This window comes from Cavia porcellus, unplaced genomic scaffold (genome assembly GCF_034190915.1).
Source record: "Cavia porcellus strain 051 isolate PalLab524CR breed Dunkin Hartley unplaced genomic scaffold, mCavPor4.1 scaffold_5, whole genome shotgun sequence".
Classification (NCBI taxonomy): Eukaryota; Metazoa; Chordata; class Mammalia; order Rodentia; family Caviidae; genus Cavia; species Cavia porcellus.
The window spans coordinates 35,206,838-35,234,356 of record NW_026947488.1 but is presented as its reverse complement, the minus strand read 5'-3'; the positions used below and the strand labels follow the sequence as shown (position 1 = coordinate 35,234,356).

The 27,519-nt window shown below is 37.0% G+C and overlaps 1 protein-coding gene across 4 annotated transcripts in view; it reads left to right on the top strand.

Annotated features, from left to right (window-relative positions):
* Nucleotides 1-27,519, top strand: part of Cfap61 (cilia and flagella associated protein 61) — a 262,922-nt gene that overhangs the window by 85,087 nt on the left and 150,316 nt on the right. The gene's annotated exons all lie outside the window — the stretch shown is intronic.

Below are 27,519 nucleotides of genomic sequence, written 5' to 3'. Positions count from 1 at the left end.
TATCTTTTCATTTTCTGGTATCTTCTTGAATCTCCTTTTTTAGAAGACCATAGTTTTCAATGTAGAGGTCTTTTACTTCCTACATTAGATTAATTCCTAGGTATTTCATTTTTTGGATGCTGTTATGAAAGGTGTTGTTTTCCTAATTTCTTTCTCAGTGAGTTTGTTATTTGTGTACAAAAATGCTGTTGATTTTTGAGTGTCAACTTTGTATCCAGCTATGCTACAGAATTTGCTTATTAAATCCAGAAGTCTTTTGGTGGACTTTTGGGGTCTTCTGTATAGAGTATCATGTCACCATGAATAATGATAATTTAACTTCCTTTCCTATCTTTATTCCTTTTATTTCTGTCTCTTGTCTAATTGCTCTGGCTGTTCCCAGAACTATAGTGAATAAGAATGATGAGAGTGAACATCCTTATCTTGTTTCTGATTTTACAGTGAAAGCTTTCAGGCTTTGTTCATTTTGTATAATGTTGACATTATTTTTGTATAATGTTTATCACAGGTGATTTTTTATCAGATTGAGATAAAGACCATCTATTCCAGTTTTCTTTAGATTTTTTGTCATGAGTAGATTCTGGACTTTGTCAAATGCTTATTCTGCATCTATTGAGATGATCATGTGGTTTTTGTCCATGGCTCTGTTAATATGGTGTATTACATTTGTTGATTTTTGTATGTTGAGCCATCCCTGCATCCCTGCGTCCTCCTTAATCATGGTGTATAATTTTCTTGAGAATTTGCTACATTGTTTGCCAGTATTTTATTGAGGATTTTTGCTATATTCCTTGGAAAGACTGACATATAGTTCTCCTTTTTAGGTGGATCCTTCTCTGGCTTTGGTATCAGGATAATACTTGCTTTTAGAAATGAATTTGGGAGTATTGCTTCCCTTTCAATTTCATTAGAGAGTTTGAGAAGTATCAGTATTAGGTCTTCTTATAGAATTCAGTAGTATATCCATCAGGGCCTGGGCTTTTTCTTTTTTGCTAGGTTTTTAATTATATTTTCAATTTCATTGAAAGATACTGGTTTATTTAGAATTTTTATATCTTCTTGATTCAGCTCTGGTCATTCATATGTATCTAGGAATCTGCCTATTTCTTCTGCATTTTCCATCTTATTAGAATATAAGTTGTCAAAGTAGGTATATATGATCCTGGATTTCTGCAGGGTTTATTGTGATTTCACCCTTTTCATTTCTAATTTCATAGGCTTGAGTCTTCCTTCCCTTTTTTGGTAAGGTTGGCTAAGAGTTATCAATTTTAATTCAGTCTTACAAAGAATCAAGGAATAGAATCAAAGAATCAACTTTGGTTTCTTAGTCTCTCTTGCATTAATTTCTCCTCTGGTCTTTGTAATTTCTCCCTACAAGCTTTGGCCTTCATGTTCTCTTTTTCTCTAGAAGCTTGAAATTCAGCATTAAGTTGTTTATTTGAGTTTGCTGTGTTTTCCTAATACAGGTATTCATTGCTGTGACTTGACTTTGTATACCTGGCTTTCATTATGTCCTATCAGTTCGGGTATGTTGTAATATATTATTGTTTAATTGTAGAAACTGTCTAATTTCTTCTTTAATTTCATCAGTTACAAACTGATTGTGCAAGAGGGTGTTATTTAATATCCATGTGTTTGTGAAGTTGTTGATTTTTGTCTAGTTGATCAGTCTTTTTGTGACAGTGGGATACTGAGGTCCCACCTTATCATCATTTTAGTGCTTATTTGATTTTTCATGTCCAGGGTGCACTGGTATTTGGTGCATCTATAATTAGGATTGATATCTCTTACTCTTAGATTGTTTCCTTTACAAGCATGCAGTGATCTTCTTTGTGTCTCTTAATCAATCTTGGCTTGAAATCCACTTTGTCTGAAAACAGAATAGCTACCTCTGGTTTTTTGTGGATTCCTGTAGCATAGGTATCATTTCCCATCCTTTCATTTTCAGTCAAAAAGTTTCATCTTAAATGTGTTTCTGGTATGTAGCATATTGTTGGGTCTTGCTTCTTTATCCATTCTGTCAGCTGTTTCTTTTGATTGGTCAACTGAGATCATTAGCATTTATGGTTATAACTGATATTACTGACTTACCCTGTTATGTTATTTTCCTGTTGTTATCTCTCTTTTTACTCTGTGTATTGTTTGCCTTACCTGGTGGATTCATTCTGTTGGAGTTTTTGGAGTTGTAATCCTTGCTATGTTTTTTGGACACTACAGGTGTGAAAGTGGTTTTATGTTCATTAATTTCTTCAGTTCTTTGTTATGCAAGTATCTTATTTTTCTGTCAATTCTGAAAGATAGTTTTGAGGAGTATATCAATCTGCACTGGAGGTTGTTTTCTTTTAGGGCTTGAAATACATTACTCCAAGTTCTCCTTATATATTTGAGGGTTTGTGTTAAGAAGTTATCTGTGATTCTAATGAATTTTTCTTTATAGGTGATTTTTTTCTTTAAAAGCTTTTAATATTATGTTCTTGTGTTGAATTTCTGAACTCTTGACTATTATATGCCTTGCTACAGGCTTTTTTAAAAAATGATGCTTAATTGGAATTCTACATGCTTAACTTATCTGTATCTCAAATTCTTTTTTCCTGTCCAGGAATTTTTCTGCCATGACCCCAGTGAACAGGTTTTTATTTTAATATCATTTTCACTGTTTTCTGCTTTTTTCATTGACTCCAATCAGTGATGTTATTCTTTGCATCATCTAGCAGCTCCTGGATTGATTTCTCATTAGGCCATGAAATCTATCTTTTCATCACCACTAACTGCAAGTCTGTCTTTTATATCTGAGATTGTCCTCACACTGGCTCATCCTGTAAATACTTTCAGTAGAATTTTTAATCTACTGGATATCTGTATGAATCTGTTTTATGGATTACATTTATTTTCTATTTTGGGTTTTCATGATTTCTATTAGTTTCCTGAGCTCCTCTATTTTTTTAAATCTATATCTGCTCTGTTAGTAAGCATGTCTTTCATTGTGGTTGCCATCTCTATAGTTACCTGAGAAATTATTTCTGATATGATTTTTTTCTAGACCCTCATTCATTTGCCTTGTTATTTTCACTGTTACCACTTCAGAGAGCCCAGGTGGGTGACTTTAAGATTATCCCATCTTATTACCTCCTGGGTTTGTCTTTGGTGCGCTGGACATCTGGGGTTACATCTTGTTTAGGTGTTTTCTTAATTTGTTTTTAGTATAATTTCTGAGTTGATGCTTGTAAATTGCCAGTGTTGAGTAGTTTTATTGCTAGTACTTATAACTCTTAGGGAATGACTACTCCTTAGAGGAGTCTTCCAGACATAGCTGGCTTTTGGAACTTGAGTCTGTCACAAGGTCCCATCTCTTCAATTTATTTGAGATGAGAAGTTGCTACCTACGTGGCCCAGCTTGTGGTTCTTTGACACTGGCCTATAGTGTTTTTATGATTCTTAGGCAATCTCAGTCTTGGTTTACCAGAAAGAACAACTGGTTAGAACAATTATATCACTTTAGCTAACATGGTATAACCAGCAATAACAATAGCATCAAACACAGCCTAGAAAATGACAAACTGAGGTAGCTATTAATTTTCTACCTTTAGCCATATGAACTAGATTTGTGGTTATATAACAAAATTTAAAACAAACTAGAAAATTGTATGCAGCAAATAAACCCTTTGTATTGGTTGATATATTGTGTCAGTTTAAGAAGTTTAGAAGCCTAAGTGACTTCGCAAGGGGTCAGGGTCCTCACTTTGTAAACATCCTCAGGCTATGCAAGACGGGGCATGGAGATAGTATGAGTGCAACAACTGCTGTAGGGCAGGCAGCCTGCTTACAGTATAAGTGAGGAAAAGAGGCTTGCTTCCCAACTTTTACTCTTATTGCTTTTTCTGTCTTTTTTAAAAAATTTTATTTAAGGAGAAAAAGAAAAAAAAGCAGAAAAAGGGTACAAGTTATACAGAATTTCAGAAAAAAAATAAACAGTAGGAAATCACTAGTTAATGGATTACATATTGTCATCTTAGAAATATTTGTTCAAGTTACAAAATTAAAGCATATAAAGTGGACATTCAGACAGTGAGACTGCAAACAGTTCTGTTCAATGATCCAACAAAACTCAGTAATATCATTATCTATCTTATACACTTAAATATACATGCAGTTATATCGTTTAGAGCACTTTCTTTTCCTCTCTTTTGTACTTTTGCTGTCTTCCACTGCCATGAACTATTGCCCTTGTGCCATGCCACCCGCCTTAGAGCCAGCTGATTATGGACTGGAACTTCCACAAACTGTGAGCTAAATAAACCTTTCCTACCTTAACTTTGAGTGTTGGGTGTTTTGTCCAAGCAATGAGACAAAAGTAACAAACACACCCTCAGTATAACAATTGTACCATCAGGAGAAAAAATTTAAAAGAGATTTGAGGGAGAAATACAAAAATAGAAGAAGCAAGGCTGGAGGACAAAGGAAGATGTGCAAACTTTGGGAAACTGGTTCAGAAGACAGGAGGAAAAGAGAGAAAAAATAAAAAATAGAACAGACCAGAGCAACAACCAAAATATAAATAGAACTGTATTCCCACTCATAAAAAAAGAACAAGAAATCAAGCAATAAAGACAAAACAAAACAAAAAAACCCAAGGTGTGTTTCTGCTATCACTGGGAGACCATGTGAGCAGAGTCCATATCCATGTTGACTAATCCCAGAAAGTCAGCAGTAGCTTTACAGTGGGGTAGTGGATAATCCTATGAGCCTACACCTCTATTTCCCCTGAAGTTCCGGCTGATTTCTAGCTATGAGATTAGAACCGGACCTATTCAGCCTAAAATCCAATTAAAATCACACACAGTCCCCGTGCCTTCTATCAGCTTGAGTTCACCTGGGGGCCACTAGATGGAGCCAGCAGTTGTTCTGAGTTCCAAGCTCAGTTCTCCAAGGTGGCTGCCAGTCAATTGCCCTCACCCACAGGACATCTAAACCCAAGTAACTCACCAGCACTGCCATCCTTCACAACCACTGCTCCCTTCCACTGGTGGGTCTCTCTGTCTCTCAGTGGAGGTCTGGGGTGGCCAGCAGTCATCATGTGTCTGCATGTTTGAGCTCTCCCCTCTCACACAGTCCAGGCTCAGGGAGAAGGTGCTGCCTGTCATCTTCTTCTCCATTAAAGTTTCTCCCTTTGCTCTCCCTGTTGGCTTCAGTTCTCTCTTCAGATCAATCCTGGGTCCCAGGGACCCAGTCCTTATTCACTTCTTCACATTACTTTATTCCATCATCTAGACACCAAATCTCAGAGAGTCTCTTTATCTGCTGCTTGCCATTCCACTATATTCCTGGAAGTCCTTGACTTGGTTTTCTTTATCTTTAACTGCTTTTGTCAGTATACTTTTGATATATGTAATGATCAGAATCACCATAGCAATTACCTATACATGATGTATCTTGATTCTTCTTTGTTCCTCATTCTCTTCCCCTCCCTTTAGCCCTTCTTCCCCTCTTTATTTATAAGACTTTGTTTCCATTATTTCCTTTTTTCTTCATTTTTCCTTTTCCCTTCCTGCCCTTCTCATACCTTCTCCCTTGTTCCCCTTCTCATTTGAACATTTTCTTCCTACTTCCCAATATCTACCATCTATTTTGGTCCTTATTTGTGCTTTAGGTTTCTCAACCAGAGAAACAATGTGGTATTTAAACACGTGTATCCAACTTACTTCCCTTGAAAGTAGGACCTCCTCTACATCCGCCTCCCCATCCCGGCTGCACTTGGAGAACTGCTGAGCTTCCAACGGGTGGGTGGGCCCACGCTATCCCCGGAGCGCAGCCTGTTTAGGCCTCCCGCACCTAGCCATCGGTGTGCAGAGGAGGGGCTGGGCAGATCTGGGGCGCCTGCATCAGCCTCCCCGTGTGTCTGGAGGACTGTGGATGTCTCGACGAGCAGTGGAGCATCGTGGGTTCCAGAGGCCCTGCAGCCTGTGGTGAGTGCTCAGCGCACTCTGCCCAGAGCCCAGACTGTTTGGGTCCCTCCAGGCTTCCAGGTGCAGTGAAGTGGAGAAGTGGGTTTGAGGCCTACACCTGCCTCCGCATCCCGGCTGCGATTGGAGAGCTGTGGAGCTTCCAAGGGGCAGGTGGGCGCACAGTGTACCTGAGGCCCAGCTTGTCTGGAACTGCGGAGTTCTGAGCAGGCAGAGGAGGGCCATTGGTTCTGCAGGACCAGTAACTTGGGGTAGCCTGGTGCCAGAGTCTCAGTAGCTGCAAACATAGAAGGAGATTTCCAACAGATCCTGAGGAAGCTTTCAAATAACACTTGAAACACAGAAATATAGGAAAATGACAAAACAAAAGACCAAATTACAACCTCAAACCTCCAGCCCATCTCAAGAAACCCTAGGAGCAATGTATATAGAAGAAAATATATGCCATTCACCTCAAATATCGGACACAATAGCTACTGAAATTAACAAGCAACTTCAGGAAGCTTTAAAGAAATTCAAACTCGAAATAATCTCCAAGGTAAAAGAAGAAATGATAAAAGAAATGAAAGAGATTCTGAATATATCTAAAGAAAACACAGATAAAAAATTGGGGGAACTAAACAAAAAGATAGAATCCCTAGACGAGCAATATAAGAAACAAACAGAATACATAATGCAGATGCACAGAGATATACAGGAAATAAAAAACTCCACTGAAAGTTGTAAAAACTGCCTTAATGAAAGTGAAGATAGAATTTCAGACCTTGAAGACAGGATTGCAGCTAGTGAACAGGAAAGGAAAGATCTTTTAAAAATAACAAGGAATCAGGAAACAACAATTCAACAACTGCAAGACGATGCAAAGAAAAATAACATAAAAATGATAGGGATTAATGAAAAAGAAGGAGACAACATAAAGGATGTCAAGAGGATATTTAGAGAAGTAATAGCTGAAAATTTCCCAAGCATGAGATCAGAAACTGACATCAGGCTCAGTGAAGCATATAGAACTCCAAATAGTCATAACCAAAATAAAATTACACCCAGACATATAATAATCACCATCCCAGAAATCCAACACAAGAATAGATTATTAAAAGCTGTCAGAGAGAAAAGACAGATCACTTATAAAGGAAAACCTATCAGAATCACAGCAGACTTCTCAGCACAAACAATAAAGTCAAGAAGAGGATGATATGAAGTATTCCAGATCCTAAAGCAAAATGATTTCCAACCTAGACTGATGTATCCTGCAAAACTATCATTCAAAATTGATGGTGAAATACAATACTTCCATGACAAAAAACAGCTGAAGAACTTCATGAACACCAAACCAACCCTGCAAAAAATATTGAAAGACAGTTTACATACACAAGGGGAAAAAACCACAAAGCAAAGCAGATAATTAAACAGAACAGAAAGATAAAGATGCAACAGCAGAGAGATAACATGTCAACAATAAACCAGCATTTAACAGTAATAACCATTAATGTAAATGGTCTCAATGCACCAATCAAAAGAAACAGACTAGCAGAATGGATCAAGAAACAAAATCTAACCATATGCTGTTTACAAGAAACCCGTCTAACCCAGAAGGATACTCATAGACTGAAAGTCAAAGGATGGAAAATAATTCTTCATGCAGCAGGAATCCAAAAAAAGGCAGGAGTACCCATTTTGTTTGCAGACAACGTGAACTTTAAACCAACAATGACCATAAAGGACAAAGAAGGTCACTACATACTTGTAAGGGGAAAACTCCAAGAGGAAGAGATAACTATCTTAAATATATATGCACCAAACTACAGAGCACCCAGTTATATAAAACAACTATTAACAGAAATGAAAACTTAAACTATCAGTAACACAATTGTAACAGGAGACCTTAATACACCATTGACACCAAGGGACAGATCAACCAGACAGAAAATAAGCAAAGCATTAACAGAACTGAATCACACCTGTGAACAAATGGATTTGATAGACATATACAGAATGTTCCACCCAACAACATCAGAATAGACATTCTTCTCAGCAATACATGGATCATTCTCTAAAATAGACCATATATTAGCTCACAGAACATATTTAAACAAATGCAAAAGAGTTGAAATCATCCCTTGCATGTTATCGGATCATAGCGCTCTGAAATTAGAAATTAATGATAAAAGATACTGCAAAAATCCCGCAAACACATGGAAACTGAATAACACACTCTTGAGTAATCAGTGGGTCACAGAAGAAATTAAACAATACCTAAAAGAAAATGAAAATGCAGATACAACTTCCCGGAATTTGTGGGATGCAATGAAAGCCGTCCTTAGAGGAAAATTTATTGCACTGAGTTCCCACATCAGGAAAACAGAATGAATACAAATAAATAACTTGATGCTACACCTCAGGCAGCTAGAAAAAGAAGAGCAAGTCAAGCCCAAAGCCAAAAGAAGAGAGGAAATTATAAGAATCAGAGCAGAAATCAATGCAATAGAGACTAAGAAAACAATCCAAAGAATCAACTAATCAAAGAGTTGGTTCTTTGAAAGAATAAATAAAATCGATAAGCCCCTAGCCAACCTTATTTAAAAAAGGGAAGAAAAAGCTCAAATTCATGCAATAAGAAATGAAAAAGGTGAAATCACTACAGACCCAATAGAAATACAGAAGATCATCAACACCTATTTCGAAAACCTCTACTCTCAAAAGTTTGATAACACAGAAGAAATAGACAGATTCTTAGAAACATATGAAGTACCAAAGCTAGATCAAGAGGATGTAAAACTGCTGAATAACCCAATCTCTGTTAATGAAATTGAAAATGTAATTAAGTCCTTACCCACCAAGAAGAGCCCAGGCCCAGATGGATTCACTGCAGAATTCTACAAAAAATACAAAGAAGACCTAATGCCGACACTCCTCAAACTATTCAATGAAATTGAAAGGGAAGCAATCTTTCCTAAGTCATTCCTGGAAGCAAATATTACTCTAGTACCAAAACCTGAGAAAGACCCAACTAAAAAAGAGAACTATAGACTAATCTCCCTAATGAACACAGATGCAAATATTCTCAATAAAATATTGGCAAATAGGATGCAGCAAATCATCAAGAAGATTATACACCATGACCAAGTGGGATTTGTCCCAGGAATGCAAGGATGGTTCAACATATGCAAATCAATAAATGTAATCCACCATATCGATAAAGCGAAAAATAATCACATGAACATTTTTATAGATGCAGAAGAAGCCTTTGATAAGGTCCAACATTTATTCATGATAAGAACTTTACAGAAAATTGGAATAGATGGTCTTTACCTCAATATAATAAAGCCATTTATGACAAACTAACAGCCAGCATCATACTAAATGGCCAAAAATTGAAAGCCTTTACTTTAAAATCAGGCACAAGACAAGGATGCCCTTTATCACCACTCCTATTTAATATAGTACTGGAAGTACTAGCCAGAGCAATTAGGCAAGAGAGAGAAATAAAAGGGGTAAAGATAGGAAAAGAAGAATTTAAATTATCATTGTTTGCAGATGACATGATAATCTACATAGAAGACCCCCTAAACTCCATGGAAAGACTCTTAGATACAATAAATAAGTTCAGTAATGTGGCTGGATACAAAATCAATACTCAGAAATCAATAGCATTCCTATACATGAACAACAAAATCACAGAGAGGGAAATAAGAGAAACTACACTCTTCACATTAGCAAGCAAAAAAAAAGAAATATTTAGGAATTACTCTTACGAAAGAAGTGAAAGACTTATACAGTGAAAATTATAATACACTGAAAAAAGAAATTGAAGATGATCTCAGAAAATGGAAAGACATCCCTTGCTCATGGATAGGAAGAACAAACATTGTGAAAATGGACATTCTCCCAAAACTGTTATACAGATTCAATGCAATCCCAATAGAAATACCATCAACATACCTTATAGATCTAGAGAAATCACTCCTAAATTTCATCTGGAACCAGAAGAGACCTAGAATAACAAAGGCAATTCTAAGCAGCAAAGACAAAGCAGGAGGCATCACAATCCCTGACTTGAAGTTATACTACAAAGCAACAGTAGTAAAATCAACATGGTATTGGAATCAAAACAGAGCCAAAGATCAATGGAATAGATTAGAAGATACAACCACAACTACAAACACACTCAACCACCTTATCTTTGATAAAGGAGCCAAGCAGGTTCACTGGAAGAACGACAGTCTCTTTAATAAATGGTGCTGGAAAAACTGGCTCTCCATATACTGAAAACTAAAGCTAGACCCATGTCTATCACCAAGTACTAAATTAAAATCTAAATGGGTCAAAGATCTGAATATTAAAAGAGAAACACTAAATCTATTGGAAGACAAATTAGGTAGAAACCTTGAAGACATAGGGGTAGGTAGAGAATTCATGAACAGGACTCAAACTGCATGGGAAATACTTCCCAGAATCAATAACTGGGACCAGTCCTTATTAAAAAAGTTTCTGCATTTCAAAAGAAATCTCCAGCATAGTGAAAAGAAAACCCACAAACTGGGAGAAGATTTTAGTGAACTCTCTCTCTCAGACAAGGGACTCTTGTCTAAAACAAATAAAGAATTAAAAAAAACTCAGACCCCCAAAATTCAAAGACCCAATCCAAAAATGGGCATCTGAGATGAATACACACTTCTCAGATGAAGAAATGCAAATGGCAAATAAATACATGAAAAAATGTTCATCATCATTGATCATTAGGGAAATGCAAATTAAAACCACACTGAGATACCATCTCACTCCTGAAAGAATGGCCAGGATCAAGAAAACCAACAACAACAAATGCTGGAGAGGCTGTGGGGAAAAAGGAACTCTCCTACACTGTTGGTGGGAGTGTAGAATGGTGCAGCCTTTGTGGAGGTCAGTCTGGAGATTTCTCAAAAAGCTGGGATTGGAAGTCCCATTTATTCTAGCTATTCCACTTCTAGGCCTATTCCCAGAAGAATTGAAAGCATCATACCAGAATGATATATGTGCACCTACGTTTATGGCGGCACAATTTGTCATCGCCAGATCTTGGAAACAACCCAAGTGTCCATCAACTGAGGAATGAATAAAATGTTATGGTATTTCTATACAATGGAGTATTATTCAGCTATAAAGAAGGATCACATTGAGATATTTATCAATAAATGGGCGCAGCTTGAGACCATACTCATAAGTGAAATAAACCAATCTCGCATGTGTGAATACCGAATAGTTTCCCTAATGTAAGTAATGATTCAAATATATAATAATATGTGGTAATCATGATTCCCCATTATGTGGCCTTGAAGCCTTATAAAGTTTTCACTTATTAACTGGAAAGGCTTTATTCTGGGCTTCTTGATATGGAAATATTTGAAGCTATAGTATATGAAGTTTTATTCAAATATTTCAAGGAAAAAGACAGACACTATGGTTACTACTATTAAGTCGGGTTATTTGGTGGTGAAGCATCAGGTTGCTGAAACAGTCATGCTTTGACCTGTATTGTTATATTGTTATGTCCTGTTTTATATCAATCTCTCCCTTATTCTTTAAAAAAATTATTTAGTTATTTCTTATGTTTGTTTTAATTAAGGGAAAAAATTTAAAAAATTAGCAGGATATATAATAGTAACTTTTTTTTTGATTTCCTATTAACTTGTTGTGAAGTCCTGTAATACTCCCACGATCTTGTTTTGACTGATTAGACTCTGTTCCATTCTGTATGATAGTATCAAGTTTGAGGGTATAGGCAACTACTTTGAAGGCAATAAGATTCACTAAGATGCCCATTCTGGTTTGACTATTGTCTCCTTTGGAAGTCCTGTAATGTTTACAACTTTTAAGTTTTATTGGTCTTGTTCTCTACTGTTTTGTTCAACTTTATAATATCTAATGAGATAGACAATTCTTTTTAAGGAAACAAGAGACATTGTTGATAACCATTGTTGATAACCTTGTACGCTGTTTTACATCATGTGCTATGTCTATCCTTGGTTTTGACTGACAGCTTTGTTTTGCCATATTTGAATTTATTCTCTCTTCCCCCAAAAAAGTAATAAGAGCTAAGGAGTAATAAAACCCAAAATGTGTAAATTTTGTTGTAAAAAAGAGAGGGAAAAAAAGACCTCTAAAGGATACAACAGCAAATGTGTTTAGGGGTGTTAAATAGCTGACCATATTAATGTTTTTGGTTGGATCATTGAACACAACTGTTTGCAGTCTCACTGTTTGAATGTCCACTTTGTATGCTTTGATACTGTGATTTGAGCAACTATCTCTAAGATGATAATATATAATCTATTAACTGGTGATTTCTTACTGTTTTTTTTTTCTGTTTTGTAGTTCTGTATTACTTGTACCCTTACACCGCTTTGTTTTGTTTTGTGTTTTTCTTTTTCTTTTTAAATAAAATTTTAAAAAAAAAGAAAGTAGGACCTCAAAGTGCCTTCATTTCCCTAAAAATGGATGAAGTTTATCTTTATTTATGTCAGAGTAGTACTCCATTGTATATAGAAACCACATTCTCTTTATCTGTTCATCCAGTGATAGGCATTTGGGCTGTTTCCTAGACTTAGCTGTTATAAACTGTGCTGCTATAAACATGGGTATGCATGTATTGCTGTGGTATGATGCTTTTAACTCTTTCAAGAAAATATCAAGGGGAATAGGAGGGTCAAATTGAAGCTCTCATTTCAGTTTTTTTGAGGCATCTCCATACTGATTTCCACAGTGATGGTAATAGTTTACACTACCACCATCATTGGGGAATGGTTCTTTCTCTTCCCAGCCTGTCATCAGTTGTTTTTTTTAAATGTTTTTTTATTTTATTTTAAAGATATTAAGACAAAAGTGGACAGAACAAAGCAGATAAGAACAATGTAAGCAAAACAATACTTCACAACAAGACAACCCGATATTAACAGTAGCTACCCATGTCTTTTTCTTTGAAATAGTTGAGCATATCTTCACATATTATCAAATATAACAAAATAGTATAAAACCATTTAAGAGAATGAAAGTATTACAGGGCATTCAGAACCACATAATAGAAAATGAACAATGGCTACTATATTATCTTATTTTCCATAAAAAATTGTTTATACTGTCACACATATTAAAATCCAATAAGACACAGCATGATAGAAGCAGTGGAAACAGAAGAACAAAAGCATGGTGGGACTTCAAAGCAAGATGATATTAAATCAGCTATGGCTGCTGTAAGGTCTTGTTTTCTTCAAAGTAACTGTTCATAGTTTAACAGAGATGGCAGATAGATAAGAGTAGAATACAGAGGCTCCCTGATACAGACAACTCAAATGCCAAAATAAAACATCCTGGTGAGACTCGGACAGAGGGAGATGGATTCTCTCATCAAGGAAGAAACTAAAGGAAAAAAAAAACCATCAAACATGCAGTCCTGGGCTACTATTGAAACAGCTAAGATTTAGTGCTCTTACTGCAGTGCCCCAACTTGCGTAGCTGCAACTTAGCAAACCACTCAAATTCCTGCCACTCCACCTCCCTGGAACCGCAGTTGCACTGAAGTACAATTGCCCTGAACTTGGACGTCGGCAAGCCCAACAGAGAATGGAGCCAGCAAGGGATCTGCATTGAACTGCAGTGAGTGCCGGGAATAAGACCCTTCCACAGGAAAGGGGTAACCAATGGGATGACATTTTGGAATTGGGTGGGACTGGCAGGAACAAGGAACAGCAGTGACTTCAGTCATTTGTTTCCTTCCCAGATGAGATTGGTAGGATATGCTTGGCCTGGGTCACACCCCTGGCTGAGACACAATAAGTTGTCCCAAACCAATTCCCTACATGTGGCACACACTAAGGCAATGAAGGCCCCCACAGGTTCACTGACCTGGAGGGAAGGGACCAGCATATGCCGCCCCTGTCTGCACCTCAATAGCACACTGGAGTAGGCAGAAATATTTAGCCAATGCACTTCAGAATAACCATAACTCACAAGGAAAGGGACTGGGACCTCCTCTATACACCTGTATGAAAGAAACAAAAAACATGACAAAAGGAAGAAACAAAAAAAGTCCCCAGCTCCCTGCCCTGAGAACATTGATCCAGGAGAGGTAAATACAAAAGAGATTGAAGGCAGCAAACATGCAATACCGGACACGGCATCAATGGGCATAAAAAGATATCTTTGGGACCTCATAGACGAGCTCAAAAGTGAAATATTTAACCAAGTAAAGCAGAATATAAATAGATTAATAAAAGAAATGCTAAGTACTTCTCAAGAAGATACAGATGGAAGAATGCAGGAACACAAAAAAAGAGAATACATGAAGCAGGTTCAAAGAGATTACCAAGTAATAAAAAAACTCCATTGAAAGCTGGCAAAACTGCTTGAAAGAAACTAAGGATAGACTATCATAACTTGAAGACAGGTTTGCAATGTGTGATCATGAAAGGAAAAGTTTCTTAAAAATAACAAGGAAACAGGCAGTAACAATACAAAGGCTAGAAGATGACAAGAGGATCTATAACTTAAGAATAAAGAATGTGAATGAAGAATCAAGGGTACGAACAAAGGAATAACAAGGGCTATACACTGAAATAATTAAGGAAAACTTCCCAAGCATAGGAAATGGAAATGATATTCTGATGTATGAGGTCTACAGAACTCCAGCCACTTAAAATCAAAACAGAGCCACGCCCAGACATATAATAATCAAGATCTCAAAAATACAAAATATAAGAACAGAATATTAAAAGCTGTCAGAGAAAAGAAACAGATCACCTATAAAGGAAAACCCATAAAAATCATGGCAGACTTTTTGACACAGGCCATCAAATCAAGAAGAGCTTAGAGCAGAGTATTCCAAGCCCTGAAAGAAAATAACCTCCAGCCCAGATTGATGTACCCTGAAAAACTGTCTCTAGAAATTGAGAAGCAAGATGCTTCCAAGACAAAGAGGAACTGGGGGAATTCACAACCACCAATCCAATTCTACAGAGAATACTAAAGGACATTCTAGAGTGAGAGAAAAGTACCAGGATTTCAGGAACAGTGACAGAGAGGCCTTAATGAATGGAGCAGAAATTGGAATGAAAGAGAAAAGCAAACAACTAATGGCAGAAAAAGAGGAAGGAGAAAGAAATGGCAGCTTGCTAGGAAGCTGGATAGAGAACCTCTGTGGGGAAAACAGCTCAGAAGCTAGAATTTGACAACATGGAGAGGGCCAGACGATTGCAGAATGATTCTTATTAACCCAGGAGGAAACTAAAGGGAAAAATAAAACTAGGAAGAGGAAGGAAAAGCATGGGTGGAGGGCTGAAGCCTGACACACTCACTTAGACCTGTTCCGTGCTGTGCTGGGTGCTCCCATAGAGTCGGATGATCCAAAGTTGCACTGAAGCTGCAGCTGCTGATGATGGGAGTCAATGAGTCCCAGCCCTTGATGGGAGGACACAGCACTGTGTAGAGTGGAGCCAAAGTGGAGAGCTTTATTGGCTCTCGGTGAGTACTAGAAATTGGGTCCTGGGGCCCCATGGAGCAGCCAGAGCCACCTGACCACGCCAGAGGAGGCCGTGGAGAGGACCATGCGCCTGGGCACTAAAGTTGGGCATCGCACAGTTTTCTGAAGAGGCAGGATGCTGATCTAGACATGGAAAAACCACATCAAGATAGAATCTAGCTCTGTGGAGGAAGAAAAAACACGAGTGGAAGGCTGGAGCCCTACGTGCTCACTGAGACCAGTCCATGCTGTGCTGGAAGCACCGTGGAGGCAGGCAATTCAAGTAATAAAAGCTGAAGCCATGGCTGCCAATAACGGGAACTGTTGAGTCCTGAGCCCTTGGCAGGAGGACATGGTGCAGTGTGGAGTGGAACCAAGATGGAGAACTGTATTGATTCCAAGTGAGTGCTGGGGATTGGATCCCACAGCTGCTCTTGCTGGCTGGAGGACATCTTAGAGTTGGGCAGAGCCCCAGCACCATGGCAGCATCAGTGGGCCACCCCTGGTGCAGAGAGGACTGGTGGGATCTGCTGGGGCTGAGCTACGCCTCTGGTTGGGACCCAGTAGACAGGGACAAAACTGTCACGATGCTGTGATGTCCACAAAGTACAGCCTAAGTTGCTAAAGGAACTTGTGGGTCAACTGGCTCAGAGGCTAGCCTGCACCGTCCCTGCATCCCTGCATGTACCTCAAATAACAGCAAATTGGGGAGGTCAGCAAAACCCCAGTCAGCATGCTTTGGAAAGACCCTAAGCAATATGGAGAAGGCCAGAGACCCCCAGGACACACCTGTCTGAAAGAAACCAGAAACATGACAAGAGATAGAAATTTTAAAAAACCTCCAGCTGCTGACCCTGGGAAAATAAGCCCAGGAGAAGTAAATACAGAAGAGAACCAGTGCAGTAATCATGCAATATTAGACACATCCTTAGCGGACATAAAGAAATACTTTTGTGACCTCATAGACGAATTTAAAACTGTACTTCTAATCCAAGTGAGGCAAGATATAAAAAGATTAATTAAAGAAATGATAAGCCCCTTTCAAGAGAACACAGATGGAAAAATGGAGGAAATCAGAAAAGGAAGAAAAATCTTTGATGAAGAATATAAATAAAATCTAGAATATAAAACAGATCCAAAGGGATTACCAGGAAACTAAAAACTCCGTTGAGAACTGGCAAAATGCCTTGACAGAACTAAAGTTAGCCTTTTGAAACTTAAAGAGAGATTTATGACGTGTGATCATGAAAGAAAAGACCTCTTAAAAATGAGATCCCAGAGTTTGAAACAATTCAAAGGCTAGAAGATGACAAAAGGATACATAACTTAAGAATAAAGCACGTGAGTGAGAAAGCAGGAGTGACCATAAATAAACTACAAAAAATATTCACAGATATATTAAAGGAAGACTTCCAAGCATAGGAAAAAGAAATGATATCCAGATAAATGAGGCATACAGAAATCAAGCCACCTACAACCAAAACAGGTATACACACAGACATGTAATAATCAAGATTCCAGAAATCCACCACAAGAACAGAATATTAAAAGCAGCCAGAGAAAAAAAGCAGATTACCTACAAAGGAAAAATTATCAAAATAACAACAGACTGATTTATCAACACAAAATCTCAAATCGAGAAAAGCCTGGGGGGAAATAGTCCAAGCCTGGAAAGAAAATAACCTCCAACCAAGACTGCTGTACCCGGAAAAACTCTCTCTCAAAATTAATGGAGAAAGAAGATATTTCGAAGACAAGGAGGAACTATGGGAGTTCATGGCCACCAACCTAACCCTACAAAAAATACTGAAGGACATTCCAGAGAGAGAGAGATAAAAATACCAGGATTCCAGCAACAGTGGCAGAGAGGACTCAATGAACTGGGAAGACAGTAGAATGAAGGAGTAATGTGGACAAATAATAGCAGAAGAATAGAATAGCAGAGGTGAGGCAGAGACAGTAAGCTATAATCGTTAATATACATAGCCTTGATACACTAACAAAAAAAGAAACACAGGCAGAGTAGATTAGGAGGCAGGATCCATTGAGATGCTCTGAATAGGAAATACAGTCAACCTGAAAGAGGGTTAATAAACTGAGAGTCAAAGATGAGAAAACAATGCTATATGTGACAGGAAACCAGAGAGAAATAGGGACAACTCATCCAGCAGCCACAGATAGATTGGAAAGCTATGACACTTTTGGGCAGTGTGGAACTACACAGCTGGAAGGAAGGAAAACCTTATGACTAGTAAGTAAAGGAGTACAGCTCAAGATCAAGCTCAGCAGCAAAAAGGTTCAACAACACTCAGATAGATAACAGGTTGGCCCCCTAATCTAAAAACTAAAGGAGCTAGTGGGACCCAAAATACACAAAGCAAAGCAACCTGAAAAAGGGAAATGTGAGGAATTGTCTAAAACAGGAAGGCAGAGGACATTGTTAATAGTGCATCAGGATTTAAAAGTCACAGTAGTCTTATCACTCTGTTTAGTTTGATTATGTTTTGCTCCAGTCTGTCTACTCATGTTAGATTTGAGTGCACAGACAGCTAACCCAAAAATAGCAGGTTATACCACGGTAACTATCTTTAATTTCCTATTAACTTAAACTAAAACCCTGTATTACTTACATTGTCTTACTATGACATCTTATTTGAAGCTGGTATGTTAGACCGTAGTTTTGCCTTGGCTGATTTTATTCGAATTTGGTATGTTTGATAGTGTCAAGTCTAAAAGTAGAGGCAACTACTCTGAAGATGACAAGATGAAAAAGATACCCATTCTAGTTTGGATTATTAACTGCTTTCAAGTCCTACAATGTTTTCAAAGTTGTGTTTTTATAAAAATAGCTATGTAATACTATGCTTAACTATATAATGCCTGATGATTTGGACAAGTCTATTGAAAATAACAAGAGAAAGCATAGTAACTATGGTACATCACCTAATATTGTGGTCTTATGTGTCTTTTTCATTCTGTGTTTTTCTAGGAATTTGCTTTGTTGTCTTGCTTTGATCTATTTTTCCCTATAATACAGAAAGGATAGATATACATGTAGATATTCACACATTGGACAAATTTCTAAACTATTTACGGGAACAGATTATATAATATAGGGTGTAATGAATAGATACTCTGACGAAGAAGAGACACTAAGAAATCCAATGCTAATTCCGTAACATTATGATATAAAATATAGCAATACTATTTTTCACTGTTTAGAGTGATATTAGTCTAGTCTCTTACGTTCAGTTTCAGCATACATAAAGATAAAGACAGCTACTACGAAGAGAATGAGAGACATTATGGTAGTCATTATTGACTTCCCCAAAATCAATTCTTGAAGACCTAAAAAGCCTTCATTGTCCTGTAAATGATTTGATTAGTTCTGTAATGTTCAGTATATATTCAATGCATGTGAGGATGGGCAACTATTTGGAAGAAAACTAGAGACAATAAGATAGACAGTGAAGATGTCCAGTGGACTTGCTTTGAAATCTGTGTTTCTTTAAATTGTTTCCTTATGAACTGTTTTGTTCTGTTTTTTCATGTTTAATCTTACCTTCTTTAAGATAAAAACAAGTGTGTAGGACTGATAACCATATTACTAAGTTTTTGTTGGATCATTGAGCAGAGCTGTTTGCAGTGTCATTATTTGAATGTCACTTTGTATGGTTTATTTTTGTAACTTGAACAACTAATTCTAAGATGACAATATGTAACTTATCAACTAGTGATTTCTTACTGTTTATTTTTCTGAAATTCTGTATTATTTTTACCCTTTTTTCTGTTTTTATTTCTCTTAAAAAAAAGAAAAAGAGCACAACAGAAATGAGGCAGAGAAGGTTGGCTATAATTTCTAACATAGATGGCCTTGATACACTAAAAAAAAAAAAAAAGAAAAAATAAGAGAGAAACACAGGCAGAGTAGATCAGGAGGTAGGGTCCACAGAGATGCTCTTTATAGGAAATATAATTAACCTGAAAAAGGGTTTACGGACCAAAAATCAAATATGAGAAAACAATGCTCTGTGTGACAGGGAACCAGAGAGTAATAGGGGCAACTCGACCAGCACCTGCAGATAGGTTGAAAAGACAGACTTTACTAGGTAAAGGAATATAACTTAAGATCAAGTCCAAGAGGGAGAAGGTTCGGAACCACTTAGGTAAATAGCAGGTTGCCCCTCCCCCGACCAATCTAAAAACTGAGGGAAGTGGTGAGACCCAAAATTGCACAGTACGCCCTGGGTGAGTGAAAGCGGGGGGGTGGGGGGGTGGGGGGGAATAGTCTTATAAAAGAAGGCAGAGGATATTGTTAATAGTGTACCAGGATTTAAAACCCACATTACTTACACCATTCCGCTTAGATAAATTATATTTTGTCCCAGTTTGTCTACTTGCACTAGATCTGAGGGCACAGACAGCTATCCCAAAAATAACAGGATATATTACAGTAATCATCCTTAATTTCATATTAAATTAATTTGGAGCCCTGTATAACTTATACTGTTTTACCATGACTGATCTTAGTTAAATCTAGTTTGTTTGATTGCTGTTTGGTATCTACAGATTTTATTCAAAACTGTTATTATTGACAGTATCAAGTCTGAGTATATAGGCAACTACACTGAAGATGACAAGATTCACTATGATACCCATTCTGGTTTGATTATTACCTGTTTTTTGAAGTTTTACACTATCTACAAAGTTTTGTTTTTATTAATATTGTTATATACTGCTATATTCAATTATACTATGCCTGATGATATAGACAATTCTATTGAAGATAACAAGAGACAACACAGTAACTATTGTAAAACACTTTGTACAGTGGTTTTATATGACTTCTTTGTTTCATGTGTTTATAGGAATATGTTTTGTTTTGTCTTGCTTTGTTTTGTTTCTCCCTCTAATATAGAAAGGATAGGAATACATGTTGAGACTCATGCATGCATAGAACCTATAAACAGTTTACAAGAACTGATCTTATAGCGCTTGATGCAATGAACAACTACTTTGAAGAAATAGAGACACTACAGTATTCAGTGCTGATTCCGCAGTGGTTATGATGTGAAACACAGCAATACTATTATTGTTTGTACAGAATGGTTTTAGCCTGCTTTGGTTTGTTTAATCTTAACATAAATGAAGGTATTGATAATTGCATGTATATTTATGTGTATTAGATTGATAATTTTTATTGGATAGTTGAACAGAACTGTTTGCAGTCTCACTGTTTGAATCCCCACTTTGTATGCTTCACTTTTGTAACCTGAACAACTATTTGTAAGAGGACAATGTGTAATCATCAACTAGTGATTTCTTACTGTTTATTTTTTCTTTGAAAGTATATATTATTTCTATCCTTTTTCTGGTTTGCTTAGTCTTTCTTTAAATAAAATTAAATAATAACTTCATATCATCACACATAATAAAATCAAACAAAACAGAATAAAACCATTCCAACTACTGAATGAAAACATTATAAGGCTTCAATGCAATGTAATGGGGAATCATGACTACCATAAAATCTTATGTACTCTTACCATTTCTTACACTAGGGAAACTATACAGTATTCATACATGTGAGCTTGATTTATTTTGCTTATGAGTATGGTCTCAAGCTGCATCCATTTATTTATAAATATCTCAGTGTGATCATTCTTTATAGTTGAGTAGTACTCCATTGTATAAAAATACCCTAACTGTTTTATCCATTCCTCAGTTGATGGAAACTTGGGTTGTTTCCAAGATCTGGCAATTATAACTTGTGCTGCTATATACATGGGTGCACATATATCACTGTGATAAGATATTTTCAGCTCTTCTGGGAATATGCCTAGAAGTGAAATAGCTGAGTCAAATGGACTTCCAATCCCAGATTTTTGATGAATCTCCAGACTGACCTCCATAGTGATCGCACCAGTCTATACTCCCATCAACAGTGCAGGAGAGTTCCTTTTACCCCACAGCCTCTCCAGCAGTTGTTGTTGGTAGTTTTCTTGATCCTGGCCATTGTTTCTGAAGTGAGATGGCATCTCAGTATTGTTTTAATTTGCATTTCTCTAATGATTAATGATGATAAACATTTTTTCATGTATTTATTTGCCATTTGTATTTCTTCATCTGAGAACTGTGTATTCATCTCAGATGCCTATTTTTGGATTGGGTCTTTGAATTTTGGGGGTCTGTTTTTTTTATTTGTTATATGTTCTAGACAAGTCCTTTGTCTGAGGGACAGTTCACTAAGATTTTTTCCCAGTTTGTGGGTTTTCTTTTTTCTATGCTGGAGATTTCTTTCAACATACAGAAACTTTAATAAGACGTGATCCTAGTTATTGATTCTGGGAAGTATTCCCATGCAGTTGATTCCTGTTCATGAATTCTCTACCTAACCCTATGTCTTCAAAATTTTTACCTAATTTATCTTCCAACAGATTTAGTGTTTCTGTTTTAATATTTAAATCTTTGATCCATTTAGATTTTAGTTTAGTACATGGTGATAGAGATGGGTCTAGTTTTAGTTTTCAATATATGGAGAGCCAGTTTTTCCAGCACCATTTATTAAAGAGACTGTCGTTCTTGCAGTGAACATGTTTGGCCCTTTTATCAAAGATAAGGTGGTTGAGTGTAGTTGTGGTTGTATCTTCTAATCTATTCCATTGATCTTCAGCTCTGTTTTTATTCCAGTACCATTTTGAATTTATTAATGTAGCTTTGTAGTATAACTTCAAGTCAGGGATTGTGATGCCTCCTGCCTTGCCTTTGATGCTTAGAATTGCCTCTGCTTTTCTAGGTCATCTGGTTCCAGATGAATTTTAGGAGTGATTTCTCTAGATCTATGAAGTATGTTAGTAGTATTTTCATTGGTATTGCATTGAATCTGTATAAAAGTTTTGGGAGAATGGTTATTTTCACAATATTTATTCTTCCTATCCTTCTAGATATTCTAGAATGATTCTAGAATATTCTAAATGTTCTAGAAGAATATTTATTCTTCTAGAGTGTTCTTCCTTGTTCCTATGAACAAGGGATGATGTCTTTCCATTTTCTGAGATCCTCTTTGATTTCTTTTTCAGGATATTATAATTTTCCCTGTATTGAACTTTTATTTCTTTCATGAGATTAATTCCTAAGTATTTCATTTTTGTGGATGCTAATGTGAAGGTTCTGGCTTCTCTTATTCCCCTCTCAGTGATTTTGTTATTAGTATATAGGAATGCTAGTGATTTTTGAGTATTGACTTTGTATCCAGCTACATTGCTGAATTTATTTATTATATCTAGGAGTCTTGCAATGGAGTTTTGGGGGTCTTCTATGTAGAGTATCATGTCATCTGCAAATAATGATAACTTCCTCTTTTCCTATCTTTATTTCTTTCATTTCTCTCTTGTCAAATTGCTCTGGCTAGTATTTCTAGTACTGTGTTGAATAGAAGCACTGATAGAGGGCATCCTTGTCATGTGCCTGATTTTAAGGTGACAGCTTTCAGTTTTTGGCCATTTAATATGATGCTGGCTGTTGGTTTGTCGTAGATGGCCTTTACCATATTGAGCTAAAGACCATCTTTTCCAATTTTCTGTAAAGTTCTTAACATGAATGAGTGTTGGACCTTATCAAAAGCTTTCTCTGCATCTATAGAAATGATCATGTGTGTCTTACTTTTGGCTCTATTGATATAGTGGATTACATTTATTGATTTATGTATGTTGAACCATCCCTGCATGCCTGGGATGAATCCCACTTGGTCATGGTGCATAATCTTGATGATTTGCTGCATCCTGATTGCCAATATTTTATTGAGCATTTTTACATCTGTGTTCATTAGAGCGATTGGCCTATAGTTGGGTCTTTCTCAGGTTTTGGTACTAAAGTATATTTGCTTCTAGGAATGACTTAGGAAGAATTGCTTCCCTTTTGATTTCATTGAAGAGTTTGAGGAGTGTTGGCATTAAGTCTTCTTTGTATTTCTTGTAGAATTCTACAGTGAATTCATCTGGGCCTGGGCTCTTCTTTGTTGGTAAGTACTTAATTATGTTTTCAATTTCATCAATAGAAATTGGGTTATTCAGCAGTTTTACATCTTCTTGACCCAGCTTTGATAGTTCATATATTTCTAGGAATCTGTGTGTTTCTTCTCTGTTATCAAACCTATGAGAGTAGAGACTTTGGAAATAGGTGTTGATGATCTTCTGTATTTCTATAGAGTCTGTAGTGATTTCGCCTTTTCATTCCTTAATGCATGAATTTAAATTTTTCTTATAAGGTTATCTAGGGGCTTATCAATTTTATTTATTCTTTCAAAGAACCAACTATTTTATTCATTGATTCTTTGGATTGTTTTCTTAGTCTCTATTGCATTAAATTCTGCTCTGATATTTATAATTTCCTCCCTTTTGAATTTGGGCTTGACTTACTCTTCTTTTGCCAGGTATTTGAGATGTAACATCAGGTTGTTTATTTGTATTCATTCTGTTTTCCTGATGTGGGAACTCAGTGCAATAAATATTCCTCTGAGGACTGCTTTAATTGTATCCCACAGATTCTGCTAAGTTGTATTTGTATTTTTGTTTGCTTGTAGGTATTGTTATTCTTTAATTTTCTCTGTGACCCACTGAGTGATCAAGAGCATATTACTTAATTTCCATGTTTGTTGGGATTTTGCAGTTTGTTTTATCATTAATTTCTAGTTTCATGGCACTATGATCCGATAACATGTATGGGATAATTTCAGTTCTTTTGCATTTACTTAAATATGTTCTGTGGGCTAGTATATTGTCAGTTTTAGAGAATGTTCCATGTACTGCTGAGAAGAATGTATATTCTGATTTTGTTAAATGGAACACTCTGTATATGTCTATCAAGTCCATTTGTTCACAGGTGTGATTCAGTTCTGTTATTTCTCTGCTGATTTTCTGTCTGGTTGACCTGTCCCTTTGTGTCAATGGCATGTTAAGGTCTCCTGTTCTAATTGTGTTATTCCTTATTTGATTTTTCATTTCTGTTAATACTTGCTTTGTATAGCTGAGTGCTCTGGAATGTGGTGTATATATATTTAAAATTGTTGTCATCTTCCTCTTGAAGTTTCCCCCTAGTATGTAGTGACCTTCTTTATCTCTTTGGATCATTCTTGGTTTGAAGTTCACATTGTCTACAAACAGAATAGTTACCCCTGCTTTTTTTTTTTTTTGGTTAATGTTGCATGAAGTATTGTTTTCCATCCTCAAAGGATGGAAAGTCAAACTTTCAGGCTATGAGTTTCCTTTTGGGTTAGATGGGTTTCTTGTAGACAGCATATGGTTGAACATTGTTTCTTGATCCATTCTGCCAGTTTCTTTTAATTGGTGAATTGAGACCATTTACATTAATGGTTATATGCTGTTAAATCTTTACCTTTCCATTCTGTTTTAATTTCTGCCTTGCTTCGTGTTTTTTTCCCTATGTGTATCTACAATGTCCTTCAGTATTCTTTGCAGGGTTGATGTGGTGATCATGAAGGTCTTCAGCTTGGAAGTATCTTATTTCTCCATCCATTTTTTTATTTAAAGGAAGATTAAACAAAACAGAAAATAGGTAGAAATAGTACATACATTCAGAGAAAAAAAAGAGTAAGAAATCACTAGTTGATGTTGTCGTTTTACAAATAGTTGTTCAAGATACAAAAATAGAACATGCAAAGTGGGAATTCAAACAGAGAGACTACAAAAAGTTCTAATCAACTGTCCAACAAAAACTTAGTAACATAGTTGTCAATCCTGTACATTTAAACATACATGCAGTTATCCATATCTTCATTTATGTTTAGATTAAACAAACTAAAGCCGGTTAAAATCATTTTGAACAAAGAATAATATTATTGCTAGATTTCACTTCATGACACTCCATGATCAGCACTGGGTACTGTAGTGTCTTCTTTTTAAAACTGAATTTAAAGAAAGACTAAAAAAACAGAAAATGGGTAGTAATAATACATACTTTCAAAGAAAAATAAACAGTAAGAAATCACTAGTTGATTACAGATTGTCTTCTTACAAATAGTTATTCAAGATACTAGGGGCTGGGGATTTAGCTCAGCGGCATAAGCGCCCGCCTTGCAAGCAGGCAGTAGTGAGTTTGATCCTCAGTACCGATAAAAAAAAAAAAGATACTAAATTGGAGCATATAAAGTGGGGATTCCAACAGTGAGACTGCAACCAGTTCTGTTCAACTATCCAACAAAAACTTAGAAATATAGTTATCAATCCTCTATACTTAAACATATATGCAGCTACCCATATCTTCAATTATGTTGACTTTCAATAAACCCAAACAGGCTAATATCACTCTGAACAAAGAATAACACTATTGCTGGGTTTCACATTACGACACTCCAGGATCAGCACTGGGTATTTTAGTGTCTCCTTTCTTCAAAGTATCTGTTCATTTCATCAATTGTCATAAGATCAGTTCTCATAAACTCTTCATAGATTCTACACATGCATGGGTCTTAACATGTATTTTTTTTTTTAATTTTGAAAGTAGCACTTGTGCAACAGCATAAGACAGAACAAAGTCAATGCTGTGAAATTGATACAGGATTTCACAGTAGGATACTGGGATAGTAGTATTAAGTACTATGATATATCCCTTTATTTAACAATAGCTATCCAGTCAAATACGTATTGTTAAATCAAACCAAAAATAGAACATTGTAAAACAAATTGAGAACACTGAATAGAGCAAAAGAAATATAACAAAAAGTGAAAACAACCTATGCCTTCAAACAGAAGATAGAAGGAAATCCCCCATATTTGCTATACTGCACATGGTCATCCTCCCAAGAGATGTTGAAATATCTATCTCCAGTAGGTAAGGGGAGAGGGGGCAGGTGGAAGAAGGGTGCTTGCTGCGGGAACTTTCGCCCTGATCTGGGGACCCAGGCCGGTTTCCCACCGGACCCCGGGAACGGGCCAGTTCAGAGACTGTAGCAGCTGCCCCAGCCTGCGGGAACTTTCTCCCTGACTTGGGGACCCAGGCCAGTTTCCTACTGGACCCGGGGACCAGGCCAGTTCAGAGACTGTGGCAGCTGTGGCTGGGAGCTTCACCCAGCCTGCGGGAACTTTCTCCCTGACTTGGGGGACCAGACCGGCTCCCCACCAGACCAGAGACCAGGCCAGAAGGGTAAGAGTAACAGCAGCAGCTGGGAGCTCCGCCCAGCCTGCGGGAACTTTCACCCTGACCTGGGGACCCAGGCCGGTTCCCCACCAGACTCGGGGGCCAGGCCAGATCAGAGACTGTGGCAGCGGCGGCTGGGAGCTCCGCCCAGCCTGAGGAGACACTCTTCCTAGCCTGAGAAGCAGGCCATAGTTCCCTGCTGGGTCCAGTGAGTGGGGCCATCGCAGGGTACCCCATCCCAGGCTGGTGGATCTCTCTCCCACACCTGGAACAACACTTGAAGCTTCCAAATACAGGAAAATGACAAAATGAAAGTCTAAAATGCAATCTCAAACATCCAGCCCAACCCAAGAAAGTCCAGGAGCCATGTGCATAGAAGAAGACACATGCCACATGACTGAAATACCTGAAATAATGGTAACTGAAATAAAGAAACAAGTATGGGAAGCCTTGAAGGAATTCAAACTAGAAATATTCTCTCAGATGAAAAAAGAATTGATAAAAGAAATGAAGCAGGTGCTAAACAAAGCTAAAGAAGAGGCAGTTAAAAAACTAGAGAAACTAAATGGAAGGATAGAATCCCTCGATGAACAGTATAGGAAGCAAACAGAATACATAAAACAGATGCAAAGAGATATACAAGAAATCAAAAACTCCATTGAAAGTTGTAAAAACTGCCTCAATGAATGTGAAGATAGAATCTCAGACCTCAAAGACAAGATTGCAACAAGTGAACAGGAAAGAAAAGATCTCTTAAAAATAACAAGAAATCAGGAAATAACAATTCAACACCTACAGGATGACGCAAAGAGAAACAACATAAGATTGATAGGGATAAATGAAAAAGAAGGGGACAACATAAAGGATGTCAAGAGGATATTTAGAGAAGTAATAGCTGAAAATTTCCCAAAC